General features: G+C 40.2%; 1 protein-coding gene across 13 annotated transcripts in view; it reads left to right on the forward strand.

The window, feature by feature from the left end:
• Window positions 1–16,478, forward strand: part of CTNNA3 (catenin alpha 3) — a 438,881-nt gene that overhangs the window by 311,397 nt on the left and 111,006 nt on the right. The window lies entirely within an intron of this gene.

Consider the following 16,478-nt stretch of genomic DNA (forward strand, 5'->3'; position numbering starts at 1 on the left):
ATATCATTGGTATTCTTTGTAGGCTTTATGTTAATGTCTGTTTGTGATTGATGGCATAAAATAGCTGATTGAAGTTTGTGCAGTTCTTTGCTTGTATTCCCCTGGACTCAGGTACCACTGATTGCACTGAGCAGTTGTCAGTCTTCTGACACTTGATCCTTAAGAGACCTTAAGTTACAGAGTTGCAGGCTTTTCATATAATTGTCTCGGAATTAGTATCAAGCCAATGTTTGTTATGAATCATAACTTTTAAAAGAAAAGTAGTTCTGAATAGGTTATTTTAGGTTTTTAATAAGTCTGATGAGCATTTCTTCTTCCATCTACAGCTGAATAAATTTTCTAAGCTTAGTCTCCCTTGTTTTTCTTCGGTACTCAATGGGGAGAGAGGCTCATTTTGGTAGAGTGGCACTGCTTGTTCTGGATGATGCAGTTATTCCCTCCTAAATACAGAAAATGCTTGTTGAGATTAGACTAATATAAAATGTTATTAATTCTGCCCTTGATCTTTCAGTCTGATATTTCCTGTAGGTTTTTTCAAATCTGTAGCAGATCTGTAGCATTATCCAATTTTGTACAAGAGAGGCAGACCTTTCCTCTATTTTTTCAGAATTACTTTGCATCAGTCATTTAAAAAAAAAACAACAAAACCTTATGTGTCCTTTTAGTTCCTCTGCCTTTTCACATCCCTAAATGCAATTTTATGCAAGTACACTTCCATGTTTTATAATATTCTCTGAATATCACACAGCCTTCCTTATCTGTGCCCTGTGGTAGTTACTCTGCTGTTGAACTGTTCTTCATTATCCGGTGTCACATTCTGTATAAAGCTATTCTTAAGAAATAATTCCTTGATGCTGCCTGTCCTGTTAATCACTTCATATTCATTTAACTATGATTGTGTCATAGTCTACCCAGTACTGCCTTTTTTTTTTTTTCCCCCAGAATCTCAGATAATCTGAAAGAATAATTTATAGCTGCCATAGGAGGCAGGCAGGATGGAAACAGGCCAAGATATGAAGGGGTTGTTAACATCTTTTTGTTGCATTTGAAGGGAGGAGAAAGCTCTGTTTTTCTTGTTTGTAACAGAAACAGCAAACTTCAAGCTAAAAATAGCTTAGGATTTAATTTATGACATTTTGAGAGAGGAGGATGCAGAGCAGCAGAGGTAGGTAACATATTTTCCTCTGTTCATTGTGTCTGCCAACTGGTGGTCGTATTTCTTTTAGGATCTGTGATGGTTCCCACTGATGGTCACACACCAGCGAACTGCATGCAAAAAACCTGTCCATCCCTACTAATGCTTCTCATATTCCACTGGAAGTTTTAGATATGCTTAGAAATTTATTTCATGACAACTGCTGAAATTCAGGTTAAGTATTCTGAAAGATTGTATCCAGTGTTGTAGCATTTAGAAGTTTAGAAACCGTTTTATAAGTGATTTCTCCTCATTTTATTCCTAAATTTGCTCAGTTCTCTAGTAGTGTGCATTTCCACTGAAAGTTTCATTTCCTTCCTCTCCCACCCCAAAATCTTCTAAATCTTCTAATTTCTTTCTTTTGGAGTTTATATTCTAAAAACTTCTAGTCTCCTTCCTTCCTTCTTCCTTTTCTCATTAAAACCAAACAAAAAAGCCTTCTGCACGATGCTAGTACGTGTGGATAAGGCTGTAAAATTTTAATGCTTTTTCTGCTAATTTAAGGGAACCACTTGCAAACAGAAACAGTGTATGACATCTCTGCTTTTTTTTTTTTATTTGGATGCACTTTATTCAGTGATTTAGGAATGCATGTTAGTGTTCATCTTGCTGAACAGCTACACTAAGCCTGCATTAAGGAATGTGGTAGTTGGAGGTTATTGCAGTTCTGCACTTCTTTAGGCAGAACTTTTTGTGCTTTACTGGTCACTTGTTTTTTGTCAAAATACATAGTTGTGCTCAAGTCAGTTATGAAGTGTTGGGTGTAATATGGGCTAATCAGATTAGTTAATGTAATAATGTAGTAATTCTCATCTTTGTGGATACTGAAATGCTTAGTCTGGACCCTGAGAGATCTAAGGGGCTCCCTAGTAGAGCTTGTTTGCAGAGCCAAGATCACCCTTCTTTTAACTTTGTAACATCACTACATCTTTTGTTATGTTGAAAATCCAGCGCTTGATAAGTAGCACTTCTGTGTATCATAAGGCCAGATCTCAGCATGGAAGTATTAATAGCATTACGTTTTAGATTTTGATCAGGCTCTGTTTCAGATTACCTTGGGCAGTTGTAGTTAATAAGGTGGCGGTCTGGACAGTTGAAGTCACTCAAACTGCAAAATATACTGTAAATACTTGGGCAAGGAGTAAAGTAATGATTCAGATTTCTGTCTTGCTTATCTCTCTTGATATAATTTGTTTTCCATCAATGGTTTAAAGTTCTCGTTCAGTTTATTACCACTTTTCCAGTCCATGTAGCATGTTTACAGATGACTGCTTCACAAAAATTGCCAATTACAGATTCGCCCTTAGCATAGCTATGGAGATCGTGGGGAAAAACCCAAACCAACAAGATGCTATTCAGAGACTATTAAATTTGGTGTTTTCGTGCTGGCCTTCTGGCACCTGCAATAGCAAAATACCATGCCTTGCTTTTTGTAGGAGAAGAAACATAAGAATCTAAGTAGGGATGTATGCACTTAATTATAGTTCCAACAGGAAGGTAACTTACACAGTGGGTTTCAATAACTTTTAGATGAAGTTTGTTTAGCCCAGCTGTAATGTGCTTCAGGATAAATGTAAATTTGCTAAACTTAAAATGTTTTGTCAAACTCCCTCTTCATTGTTCTCACCTGGCTTGTAAGAAAATGGCCTTGAATTTTTCCTTTTTTTATCAAGACTAAAAGCTGGATCTATGTGTCACTGAGCATGCAAAGTTTGTTTTTGCTGGTACAGCTCTTGGTAGTTAATGACCTACCTGGAAATTCTGTCAAAATCATTGTACCACTTTGCCCTCGCTGGGAATATCCTCTACTTTTCCCTCCTCTTTCTTTTAAACTTTTTCTTCCATAACATTATAATAGCTGTCATTTAAGCAATGTAGGGATGTATCTTGGGGAGGAGTAGGAGGTTTAGTCCTGCTGCTTACTGAAATGGATATTTTTAGATGGAAGTAAGACAAGAACTATTTGCAGTGTCTTAAGATACATCTTTATTCTCAGGTATTCTCTGGGAAATCACAGCATTATTTGCCTTTAATTATTGTTGAGCTAGTGTGCTTTTACTGTTTTCCTAATTGACTTCAGAAATTTCTATGCTTAACAGTAGTGACTAATTTATAGGTCAGTATTTTGTATAGATTTAGGGGTTTTTTTCTCTACACATTTATTTGAGTTCGTTGACATTGAACTGGTTTGCTTAATTCACTGATCACTTGGTACTGTGATACCATCTTCAGTTCTTTATTGTGAGTTTTTACTACCCGGAATGGGAAAAGACAAGAAAAAATCCCTCCCTTACTACTTCAATAGTCTCCTTTTGTATTATTTTTGAAAGTAGTGAATTACACTCTTCCAGAGCCAATCCCTGTGGAATGCTGGCTTAGGGAGTTGGGAAAACTGTCTGCTTGCTTCTGCCCCTTGTTTTCTCATTTGTAAGAAGTAACACCAGTAAATCTGTCACCTTACCCTGTGCCATCTCAGAGCTGTGCAGGAACAGCAGCTGAAAGCCTTTTGGAAATCCAGTGTACAGTTACCAGCTGAAGTGCTTCTCTCATTCTTTGCTGGTGCCTCTGGTTTGTGATCACAGCTTTGTACTCTGCAGAACTACCTGAACTCTTCTTAATTATGTTGTGTTCCAGCCTCTCTCTGTTCTGTTTTACATAGAAGTTATACCAGTTTGCCAGCAGAAATACTACATACAGGTTTCTGATTCCTACCAACCACCTCAAAAGTTACCACCATGGTAATCCATTTTTCTTACTCTGTTATTAAGATAAATAGAACTTGATATGCTTCATGTCACAACTGATAGTTGAATGAGCAATTTTCAGTTTTCTTTAGAGGAATGTCTTCTTCCTGGAAATTTGTTGATGTCATGGTACATTTTGTTTTCAATGAAAATCAAACATTGTCTGCTAGCTCCCTTTGGTATCCCTATCCTTGCCTCAGAAGTAGCTTACAGTCCTGATACACTGATTTAAATGCAAATTGCTCTTGCAACACTCCTGCTTAGACTCAAGGACAGACATTATAATGTGTTACACTTACGTAGCAGGTTGGGTTTGTAACCGGGTGGAAACACCAAATTAGTGTAGTGGTTTGGTCCAAAATACTCATTACTGTTTATCTTCTGTGAGATAAGAATTAGGAGAAATGAAAAGCAGGCACCAAACTTGAAAGAATATAAAGAAGTTTACTAACAGACTTAAAAGAAGAAAAAAAAAATTATACCACCTTCAGAACTCTCCTCCTTCCCCCACCTTCCTCCCTTCTCCCACCAGTAATGTCAAAAGACAACCCTTAAGATGTTCAGTCTGTTTACCACTTCCATAATAACCTTGTTCAGTCCATTTAGAAAGAGAAGTCTCTTCTTGCTCGTGCTATGAACACAGTATCACACTGAGACAGCCGCCCACTTCCAGATATTGTTCAGTCCATTTAGGAAGAGGAGTCTCTCTGCTCACATGTGAGTCCCTTCCCCCGACTTGCAGCTTTTCCCACAACTGCTTTTGAGGGTCCACTCTTGAAGGTTTTTGGGGTACAATTTTAAGGTTGAGCCGTTCAGAAACAAAAAACAGAGGCCCTTCTCCTTCCCTTGGAGCAAAGGGTCTTCCTCATCGTCATTTTTAGAGCTATCTCTGGGAGCATCTCTAGGAATTGAGGTTTCTCCTTTCCCGTTTGGAGTAGAAGTCCTCATCTGGTCCATCTCTCCCTGTCCAAACTTCTCATGAAATTACAGCTGGGTCAGCATCTGCCTATCTCAGCGCAGGTGCTTCTGCTTACGAGTTGAACACTCCACCCCCCCCAGATCTTCATGAAATTACAGCGGGTACTCTGATATATCATAGCTTCACAACAGAATTTCAGCTTTAAGCATCTCCTCTCTCTCTTCCCTCAGGTTTTCAGCTCTTCACAGCAATAAAAGGGTTAATCTCACCTCAGCCTTGCAGCTGGAATGTGGCTTATCGCAGTTGGTCACTGACCTCTGTCGGGCAGAGGTGCCGCTTTGCTGAATCTCGGCCGCAGTGGAGGGGGGGGTGTGTTCCGAGCCGCTCTGGCTGCCCACAGCCCTGCTGGGGGGGTCATCCTGGAGCTGTGGCCCGGCCCGGCCTGGCCCAAGCAGGGCCCGGGCCCACTGGCCCCGCTCGGGACCCGCAGCTACCTGTCCCAGCGCCAGAAATGAGAGAGAGCTTGGGGGCGGGGGTGGGGAGTTTGTCTGTTCTTAAGCGTGTATCACAGAGGTGGTCACAACTTTAAGTGGCTTAAAGAATTGTCCATATTCAAACTGGCCAGCTGATAGGTTCTGTCAGGTCATGGGGAAGCTGTAAGCAGAACATCATTTCTGATACTCAGCTTGCTAACCTATGACAACTTGTTAGGCAGTGGATGTGTTCTTAGGGACAGCTTGGTTAGGTATGCCATGTCCTAGTGGATCTGACCATGCGTCAGATTGACCAGGCTGATTTTGGGAACCATTCAGTGTCGTCCCATGAAAACCTGCTATTCCAAATTAGTATTTTCTAAATCAAGATCTGCTCTTGTTACTGAGGTAACGGGAACATTTTAGTGGTGAACTTTTGGAGAGCTATAGAGGGTTAGAGCAAATGGCATGTGTGAAGTCACTGAGCAAGCAGGCAGGACTAAGGAGCTGGGTAGTGCACTTCAGCAGTGGACTTGGCATTTCAATGACTTGAGGTTCCTGTTCAGAAACTGAAATTTTGTATTGAATTCCTGCTCTGTTCTTACTGAATTTCAATAAGTTGTTGCTGAGATCTTTTTAACTATGAGATTTGTTTTTCATTACAAGCTTTGCAAACTACTGGCATCTTCCTCGAGTTTTGAAGGCTGATGCATTTGAAATTCACTTTGTATGGGATTTGGCTGAGTTGAGATTTCGCAGCCTTTGGAGCATGGTCTAAGATGCATGGGTTTGATGCAGATTTGGATTAATTTTTTGTGTGTTTATTTCCTAACAGGCTGCTTGCTAATGGCTTTCCAGCTGCAGTTGTGGAAGTAGCTTTTAATGGTTTTATGCAGCTTTGCAGGAATTGATTTGCTTGCTTTTTGTAATGAGGCCTACTGGAAATATACACAAGTGTTCCCAAAAACTGGTAGGAAAATAAGCACAACCAAACAGTAAGGGAAGATTTTGGTCAATGGCATTAAGAGTTTAAGGTGACAATGCTACTGTGGTGCAGAATGCCAGACTCTGTTTCAAGGATAAGATACAAAATCTTTGTCTGGGAGAGCAGGTTCCAGCTGTGTTGTAGTTCTGAAACTGGAGTGTGCTTTTATTACTGGAAGCAGCATGTCAAATCTGTTCTTTCGAAATGAAGCTTGACAAAACAGACTTGCATATGTGCACAAGATGAGCAAAAGCTGATTGTTGAATGTGATGTGTCCCCTAAAGGTCCCCTCTTGTGTACTTGTTATCAAGCAGTAGGATTCTAACAAGGTTTTCTTGGTAGTCCAAAGGCAGCCTATCCTTTGGAATGTCCAGCAGCTGGGTAGGACGTGCCTATTTGGTACAAAGCTGGGAACCCTTAGCACATCAGGGAGAAAAAACCAAGTGTGAAGTCAAAGAGTGCTAGCTGAGTATGTGGGGTGCACAAAGTCTGAATTACGCCTTAACTTCTGGTGCGTGTAAGTTTAGCAGATACCTCAGATTTGGTCTCAGAAATTTGGTGGATGGTAGTGTAATAAAACTTAAAGCCAAACAAACAACCTTCCAAACTTTAGGTCCTCTGAAACCCCAACAAGTTGAAAACAAACCAGCAGCAACCATCCTCCCCCAAGAGCAAAAATGGTATCAGCTTAGATTTTAGTGGGAAAACTGATCTAATGAAGAGGCAGCTTTTCTCTGCAAGTGAGAGGTAACTTTTTACCAGCGAACAATGCAATTTGCAGAGGAGCATACAGCAGGAAAATTGACAAGTTTGCCACAGTTTAAAAGTTACTATTTTTGTAGGGAGACTTGGGAGTTGCCTACCCCAATTGTCTCTTGTCAGTGAAACATTTTCTCTCTGTTGACACTTGCCCTGTCTGTGCGTTGGTTGTTGTGTCAAACAGCATTATTAGGTGTTGATCACATGCTCACTAAAGCAGATACAAAGCTGTAACAAAAGAATATTATCATAAAGTCAGTATCTTCACCTGAGCAATTATTGAAGAGTGGCAGATGGCTATTATCTTTTGACAGTATTTCATAGACAGTGAAATAGCCACCATTTAACATAATAGTCTGCTTTGTTGCATGTGCTGTGAAACAGGTAACACAAAGCTCTCCAATTTTACACCACTGATATAGCAAAAGGAAATAGATAATATCACGTTTGTTAATTCTCCTCTCTCCCCACCCAAGGAAATGAAATCTTTTGAAGGTAACAAATTGTCCAAACCTTCCAGCTGATGCAAAGACAGACATTGAATATTCCCTAGTAATTGCAAATTTCTTTTTATGCTGTTTGGTCCAAACTGGGAAGAGTGCCAGCTCTTCATTCTATAGCATCTGCCCTGAAATTATGAACTAGGTTATCAGCTATGCATTGATATTTAAGACAGGTGCTATGAACGATTTCCCTATAATCTGGCTAGTTATTTCCCTGTTCCAAAGACTTTCATTTCCAATGAGATAAGTCTCGGTGTAATTCCTGGCATAAACTAATTCCTTTAGATAATCCCTTACTCAGAAAACATTGCTTTTGCTATTTTAGACTTAAAGATTTATGATTTATCAAGGCCTTTCTGAGTTTCTAAGAGATATTTTCATGAAGTTAGGCAATATTTTAGCTAGATTTGGATTCTGAATGCAGAATTTAGAAAGCAACAATAAATTTTCCATTTCCCAGCCATAGAAGGGCAGAAAACAAATTTATTTATGCCCTGTTTTGGGCCAGTTCATATTTCACCTAAGGCAATAAAAGTTCAGACTCCAGTTCTTTTCTTTTGGCAGAGTAAATGATATGGAAAATTGAATCTCAACTTTCATAGCCCTGAGAATACAACCTTTTTTTTTTTTTTTTTTTTTTTTTTTTTTTTTTTTTTTTTGTAGCTTCTATCTGCTTTAATTAATTGGGTGTGTAAGCAACTCTGCATTGAAACTAGGCAGGTGAGGCACAAAAGACCAAGCAAAGGCTTGTGGACCATTTTTTATGTGACACAGTCCTCTGCTTATATGCTGAAGGAGAATGCTCTCCTGTTGTTAAGAATTCTTCCACAGACAGTTCTAGCAGGCTGCTGCAAAGCTAATGGCAATGAAGAAACAAAGGAGCAAATTGCCAAGAAAAGTATCCCCCCTTCTGTAGTTCATCTCCTGGAAAAAGAAGCCTCCCAGAATTTATAAAAGGACAGAAAGGGAAACTGTGTCCTGTATTTTTTGAGAGGGAATGTTCTGTGGAGAATAATGAATGCTCTGGTTGTGCATTGCGGTGGAAATGAAGGGAACAGGCCCAGACTGAACATAAAGAAAATGGTTAACGTGTGTATTTTTTGAGCTGGCTGCCACATACTAAGGGAAAATGTGACAGGATTTTGTAAGACAAATAATTCTCCATTGCCCAGTAGCTAAAGAGTGAAAAGTGATGACTATGTCTAAGGTAACAAGCTCCAAAGAAAAGTTTAAGTTAAGGCTGCCAGTTGGTGGCAAATGTTGTGAACAACTTTATGACAAATTCTGTAAAAGGCCTTGCTGATGCAGAAGAGGTGTGTTCCAGTCATTTGGGGAGCCTGCTATGTCCGCCTTAGCCATGCTCGTTTTGGCTGGTAGTTCTTACTGTTCTTCCCTCTATCACAGAATCCTAAAACCACTGTGGTTGGAAGGGACTTGAAGGTCTAGTCCATCCTGCTGCTCACAGCTGGGTCCATATTGTATTCAAACCAAGAACAACCTCTCTGAGGTTCTTTGTTCTGGTGAATCCCATTATCCTTGCAGCGGTTCCCTGTCTCTCCTGCCCCAGTCCTCAGCAGCTTCATTTTGACTGTTACCGCTCATTTGCCAGCCTCACACTGCAGAAGTGAAAAACCAGAGTCAATTAACCTCAAAATGCAGAATTAAGGTCATGTGGAAATGTTTTTCTAGCATTCTGTGTTCACTAAAACTTAAATTCCTAAAAAGCATTGTTGGAGGAGAAGGGTGTATGCTGATAACTCATGGCTTCTTGGATTTGTCTGGAAGCACTGTTTTTTGAGGTATTTACACCTAATACATTACTAGCTACTTTTTGGAGCAGTTTAGCAAAGCAGGGCGTATAAAGCAGGTTAGTTGAAACAGGACTTGCTATGGAAGAGGAAGTAGGGATGGTTTTGTCAGTTCCCCTGTTTGTGAGCAGATCTAGGAGATCATAGAATCATGGAGTGGTCTGGGCAGGAAGGGACTTTGAAACCCATCCAGTCCCCTGCCTTGGGCAGGGACACCATCAGCTAGACCAGGCTGCACATGTACCATGAGAATTCTAATGTAAATAACTGCACATTGAAGTATCAGTTTCTCTGCTGTAGTTGACACAGAAAAAGTTTTCCTAGTCTAGTTTTCCTAGAAAAAGGTTTGCTGCCTTGTGTTGGCCAAATGGCATTCTGGTCATCGTTTTCAGGGGTTAATGTGGTCAAATTAAGGTTGAAGGGCTTTATTCCATTGTACTTCAAGAAGTTGAAGTTGATGAATTTGTTAGGAAGGTAAATTACCTTCTTGGAAAAAGTTCATTATTTTTGGTTATAGCTACTTTGGTGAAGAGAATGCTCTTCTGTGAGAGAATTGTTATTGCCATAATTTACCTGGGTTATCAACATTATAATTACCTAGGTCATAGCTGAGACATCACTAGTCTGAGTAAAATTTGCGATGTTCATTCTGGAATTTAGTAGCAGTTGAAAAGGGGCAGGAGGGCATACTGCTAACACTATTTGTGGTTACAGTGATTTCTAAGGATTAAACAAGAATGCTTTGTTTTACTTCCTCATTGTCTCCTCTTTCCTGTCCTGCTACCATTTCCAATTCTTTGGTTTTCCCTTCTGGTCCTGCAGAGTCAGCAGCATGTTACAGAGTATTAATACATAAAAAATTCTATGTTGCCTCTGTATATTGTTGAGGGGAAGTATGAACCATCCCCTGTAAGTTTAGGATAAAAACTGAGCTAAGCATTCTGAGGTGACTGTAGCCAGAGACGAGAAATGGGCACCTCTGAGGCCCAAGTCCTTGCAGACTTTACATGTGTATGTGAAGGGTGGAGGTGGATTGTCCCTAAAATGAATAACTTCTTCGCCTGACACAAGAAGGATGCGTTTAAGAGGACTGGGCCAAGTGAAGGGGCTGGGGCCAAGTTCTGTGAGTGCGTGTCACCCCTGCCTGTTTCTGAAGGGAAGTGTTTCCTTGGGCTTGCAGCCCAGGGAGCAGCTGAAGTCTGGAGATGGAGAAGTGACCCCTGCCCAGCTGGATATGCTGACATTTTTGCTTTTTCTGGCTTCCCTTTATCTCGGTCCTATTCCAGTGTTCATGCTTCTGGTCTGCTTCTTGTCTGCCTGTGCTCTCTCCAGATCCTTACCTGGATCCAGGTTGGCCTGTGTACTTCTACAGGGAACTTCCTTGTTTTCAGAGCTCTCTGAGCTTGGCTCCTAAAGCTCTGAAGCTTTAGGAGAGGAGAGACACTGAAACATGCTGAGAGTTAAAGCTGGTGCTTCTTTCATTTCCCCACGGTCCTGGAATACATCTGGATGCTGAATGGGGAAGCTGACAATCCAGAAACCTGTCTGAAGGCTGAATTTTGTGCCCAAGAAGTGGAGGGCAAGGATTGAAGCACAAGCAGTTAGCATCTCAAACCAACCAAGTCTTACTGTAATCACATTAAAAGGAATAAGGGAGAGGAATTAAACTCTGGAAAGGATTAATATTGCTGTAAGATTCTCACTCATGCAGGGGGAGAAATTTTCTGTAATCTGAAACCTTTATCAGCCAGTTAAACTGATAATTTTGGGCTGCCAACTCTGTAATTAGTAGATATTTATTTAAGGCATATTCTTTCTGTTTTGGTGATGATGTGGCAGAGAATTTTGGGTGGGTTTGGTTTTATTGTGTGGATTGGGTTGTTTTTGTTGATTTTTTTTTTTTTTTTGGTGGGTTTTTCTGTTTGTGTTGATGGGGTTTTTTGTGTGAGTTTGTTTGTGTTTTTTAGGTTTCATGAGTTTAGGTACTGACGTTTCAGACTCATTCATGCATATGTGAATGAAAATGAACCTTAAGGAGAAGCTGCCAACTCAGTCAATGCTTTGATCACCCTGGAAGAAATACACACTTCAGTTAGTATTTTCTGGGAACAGAACTGAAACCAATGTTTCAGGCTACAGGTTGAAGTTTCTAAAAACATAAAGTATTGTGTCTCTTTTCCCTGAAAAATAATCTATAGGGACTTGCACAGATAATGATAGATCCTGAAGAACATTGCCTAGGGGGCTACTTTCATACTATTCCCACTTTTCTCTCCCCACAGTCATCTTCCATCTTTATTCTTCTGTTGTCTTCTAGCTTTTGTCTTGCAGCCTCCAGCTTACTGTTTGAGACAGACACCGTATTTCTGTCTTATGTCCCATGATACTGGATAGTCTTAGATTTTACCTGTTTTCCAAGTTAGCTTCTGGAACACTCTGGCAAATTTTGTGGACATGTTGTTCTTTCAGGAAAATCTGTGCTTGCAGCCTAGTACCCATTAACATGAGGCATGCATGTTAACTCAGGAGGCTTCTCATGTATATGCTTGATCTTTCTTGGCATCACAACTCCCCTTTCAAAGGGAGGTTATAGTTAAAACAGTGCTGGAAAAGTCTGCTGCAAAGGGAATATAAATTCATTTTCTCTAGCACCTAAGAACAAAAGCATTTGCACCCAATTGTCTACACCAATTAATTTCTGATCTTCACAGGCAATTTGTTAAAATGTTTCCCCATGCTCATAGTGGAGAAACTATTTTCTTTTTCATTATATCAAGTCTCAAGTTTCCTTTGCTTTCCTGCTGACCAATTGCCTGTTGGTGCATTTGTTCAGCTTGTCAGGGTTGGTCTGGGTGGCAGCCTTGTCCTCTGGAGTTTGAGCCAGCCAATCTGCCTGGTCGATGTCACCTCCAGAGCTGCTCAGGATGTGTGCTGTGTCTGGCCTTAAATGGTCCCAGCCTCGTCATCCCCCCTTCCTGAGGAGCAGCTGTCCCAGCACACTGTGTGACTTGGTCCTACTGCCTGCTCCTTGGTGAGCCTGCAGGGCTGACTCCTGCCCATGGCTGTTCACCTGCCCAGGTACTGGCACCCTTGTTTCCCTGTAGGGAGGCTGGGGACACTGGCACAAGTGTTTTTCAAGTAAGGGATAACCAGAGCACTGCCCTCATCCATAGAGCCAGTCCTTCGTCACTGAAAGCAATCAGTTTGTCCATGCTTGATTTGCCTGTAGCAGTAAATCAGTACTGTTTGTTCCTAATAATCTTCTTGTCCTTCTGGTGCCTGGAAATGTTTTCCTTGAGGTCTTGCCTCATAACTTTTACAGGAACAGAGGTGAAGCTTTAGCCCGTAGCTTTCTGGATCCTCCTTGCCTTTTAAGCTGGACAGTAGACACTTTAACACTTTTTATGTTATAGCTCTGTGTGTTTAAAACTGGAGCATTTTGGAAGTGTGAATGCATTTGGGTAAGTACCAGACAACTGGGGACCCTGCCTGTCAGTACCACCCTTGGTCTGGGACAGAATGACAGTGTTGTCAGATGGATTAGCAACAAACAATATTAGAAACTACCATTTAGTTCCTTAGATTTGGCAGATGAAGAATGTTTAGTTAATACAATTAGAGAAGAAAGGATAGGTATTTTCCTTGTTTTAAGTAACTATTTTTCTGCACTTTTCTATTAATTTAAAAATTCTTCTCTTGAAATTGCCAGGAACTTGGACATTAGGTGATTACCAGTGATTTTATTTCTAAGTAGTGACTAAGACTGTCTTGCTTGTAGAATATAGGTATTTTATTAAAAGAGCTGCAAGTGCCAAGAAAATCTGTTTCATAAGATTGCTGATGGAGATTTAGCCTTGAGTATTGTCTGAACTTCAGTATGTAGCAAAAAGGTGGGAATTGGATTAACTTGGGGTTTTTTTGGTTTTGGTTGTTTATTTTTTTTTTCCTATCTGAATACAAGAGGGTGATAACAGTGAGTTGTATACTGGGACTTGCACTTTCCACTTAGTTGCTTTGTTCTCTTAACTTTGGCACTAAAACTTGCTAAATCTAAGTATGGATGGTCTTAACATTTATTTGCTGTCAGATAGCTTTTTGGAGTTCATCAAAGCATTATGAGTCTGTGGGAGCATGTCTTTTGCCATGCTAGGTAGTGCCATTATTGGAAAACTTGGAATCCTTTTCTGATGAGCACTGTAAGGTACCATGGCCAGGGAATAGGAGTTATCTGAAAGGAAGCTGACTTCTTGTACAAAGTTTCTTTGCTTCCCGTTTTATCATGCCAACAGATAGGAAAAGATAGAAATCATTTTTTTGGCTAGACTATCACTGGATACATTCCTAATTTTATGATTTAAGGCTTGCAGAGAAGAATGTTTAATTTTCTGTCTTGCCTTCAGGAGACCAAATTGAGTTTTATAATGCTTCTTCGTGTACGACACTTTTAAAATTTCTAGTAATTTTTTTTTTATTTTTTTCATAATGTCTCCATTTAGTTCACTATTTATTTTTTTTTTTTAGCTGAACAGAGAGACTTTAATAAAGTGCTTCAACTGAGGCCTTAATTAGTGCCAAGTGAGTGGAAGGGCATCACCTGTCTTTTTCTTAGATGACATGCAAAGGAAGAGCTATTGATTTTGTCCCAGAGACAGTCTGAGTCATGGCTTTAACAGACAGCTTTATTAGCCATTGGTTAGCTCAGCTGAGATATGATTTTTGGCCATTTTTGACTTACACCAAAATCCCAGAGGGAAATCAGAAGGTGCAGTGCACTGCTTGTGATAATTGCTGTGGCAACCATGGCAATCTGACAATTTCCTTAAGCATCTATCAATCCACTGTTACAATTAACTCTTCTGCTAGACATTGACTCATGACAAAGAGATGGTACATCATCCTAATCTTCCTTTTCTGCTTTGGAAAGTAAGATACTTGGATGAAAATCAAAAGTTGACCTAATTCATTTTGTATAGGAAGTATCTGTAAGAAAGATAGAGGTTAAAACAATCTCAGCTGGACTGTGATCAGTGCTGTTTCTTTTCTTTTCTGTTAGATCTCCTAAGGCAAATGCATAAGCTTATTTGTGCCTTGGGAAAATTAAGTTAAGCAAAGTTTTATTGATTGTAAAGTAGCTCATCTGGGAAGAGATTCAGAACATTGTGAGAGGCTGCCTGTTGGCTGTGGGTATTCAGCAGGTGCTGCTGGGCCGTGCCTGTGCTGGGGACAAGCTCACTTGTGATTTTTGTGTGTGCACGTTGTATCTGGTGCCATGCTGCCCAGGGCTTGGGAGTGTCTGACACACAGGTGGCATTGGGCAGGTTCCCAGTGATCCTTGATGTGTGGCTATGGATGGATGGAGCAAGAAAAGCTGTTGCACTTCTTTTCTAGTAGGAGGTGGATGGACAATACAAAATTAATAAAATCTGTGTCCCTCTTTGTCATCTTTGGAACACAGTATCTGAAAGCATACATCACAGTCTAATTTACATCCAGTTGTAAAATGGCTTAAAAGGAGCCTTGCCATTTTGGAAGGAAGCTGCTGATGGGAATCTCAGGCTTACAACATACAGGTCTAACTGCGTTTCTCTTGAGCATCTGGTCTCAAGTTTGCTGTTCCGTAAACATGTTGTTAGTGACATCTCTTAGAAGGGTTGGGAAACTGGGAGCTTTCCACCATGTGTTCCATTCATACAGTATGTCCATTAGGCCACAGGCAGTTTTATGTTTTTAATTCCCATGAGATTCATGTCATATGAAATAACCAGGTGACTGTGTCTTTCCATTATGGAGATTTTGCTTGGTAGATCCCAGAAGAGCCCTGCTTTTCTATTTACACAGGATTAAGCCCTTTAATCATTGTCTTTGCTGGACAGTAAAAAGCAGTGTATTCTTCACACCAAGACCCTTCTGTCATTGTCTCTTCTAACACATGGACAGTATTAAAACTAATACAGTAGTGGCCCATACTACTTCATTTTAGACATAACTGTGGCAGCAGAAGTGGGATATTTTAGTAGTTTCTCTGCATTCTGTGCATGTCAGCTGTCTCTTTCCATCGTTGTGCACATTGACAAACTGGTTGGTTTGGAAGCCTCCCATTGTGGAAGCACACAGGAAGAGATGCCTGGAAAAGGAAAGGTAAGTTCTAACCTGTACAGCACAGGTTAGTGCCTGGACCATCTTTGTGCACCTGGTCATTTGGTGCCTTCTTTCCCAGCTGGATATGTTGTGTTTGGCATGGGAGGAACTGAAGTAGCTGCCGGTGCTCTGAGTGCCTTTTTGCATGGAGCTGTCAGTCCATGGGTGCAGCTACCATGAACACGGAGTGCTGACAAAGTCAGCATTGCTAAATTTCTTTTTTTCTGCTGACCTTAGAGGTGATGACATGGATCTGAAAAAGATACGGACACTTATGTTTCCAGAGGCATTCTGTGATGTAGCCACTTCATAAACTGAACCAGAATTCATAGGTTTTTGCATAGGCAGAATCCCAAGATACTCATGCCAGACCCAGTTAGTAATTTAGGATTACCTAATGGTGTGTTTTATCTGTCCAAGTTACTGTGATTGTCCAATTTATTGTATAACATAAAACATAATTTAATACTCATGTACCGAATGGCAGTCATGTGAATTAACAAGAAACCTGTAAGCTCTGAATTAATTCATTGCTTAGTGCAAGGGAAGTTTCACTGGTACTTTTGAAGATGGAGCAAATCTATTGCCTTCACAAAGTGCACTTCTAATGCTCTTGAAGTTCATTCTCTGGAGAGACAAAGCAGATTGTAGATCTGTGTAGGAAAGGAAATTCAATATCAGCACTAATAGGGAAGCTTTTAAGAAGCATTTAAGCTTTAAAGCAGTAAACATATTATAATTGAAAAACTTATTTTAAATACTACATTTGTACCATAAGTTAGATTTTATATTTGCATTACTTTGCCTGAAAAAAAAAGGACTATGTCTTTCAATATTGGTTGTATAGATGGAAATATTAACATACTCCATAACTGTTCTCTCTGTATCCCCTGACATTACTGTTTTCTAGCTTGATTTGAATCCTTACTCATGCTTGTTACCCTTTAGTTTAGG

This window comes from Aphelocoma coerulescens, chromosome 6 (assembly GCF_041296385.1).
Source record: "Aphelocoma coerulescens isolate FSJ_1873_10779 chromosome 6, UR_Acoe_1.0, whole genome shotgun sequence".
Taxonomy (NCBI): Eukaryota; Metazoa; Chordata; class Aves; order Passeriformes; family Corvidae; genus Aphelocoma; species Aphelocoma coerulescens.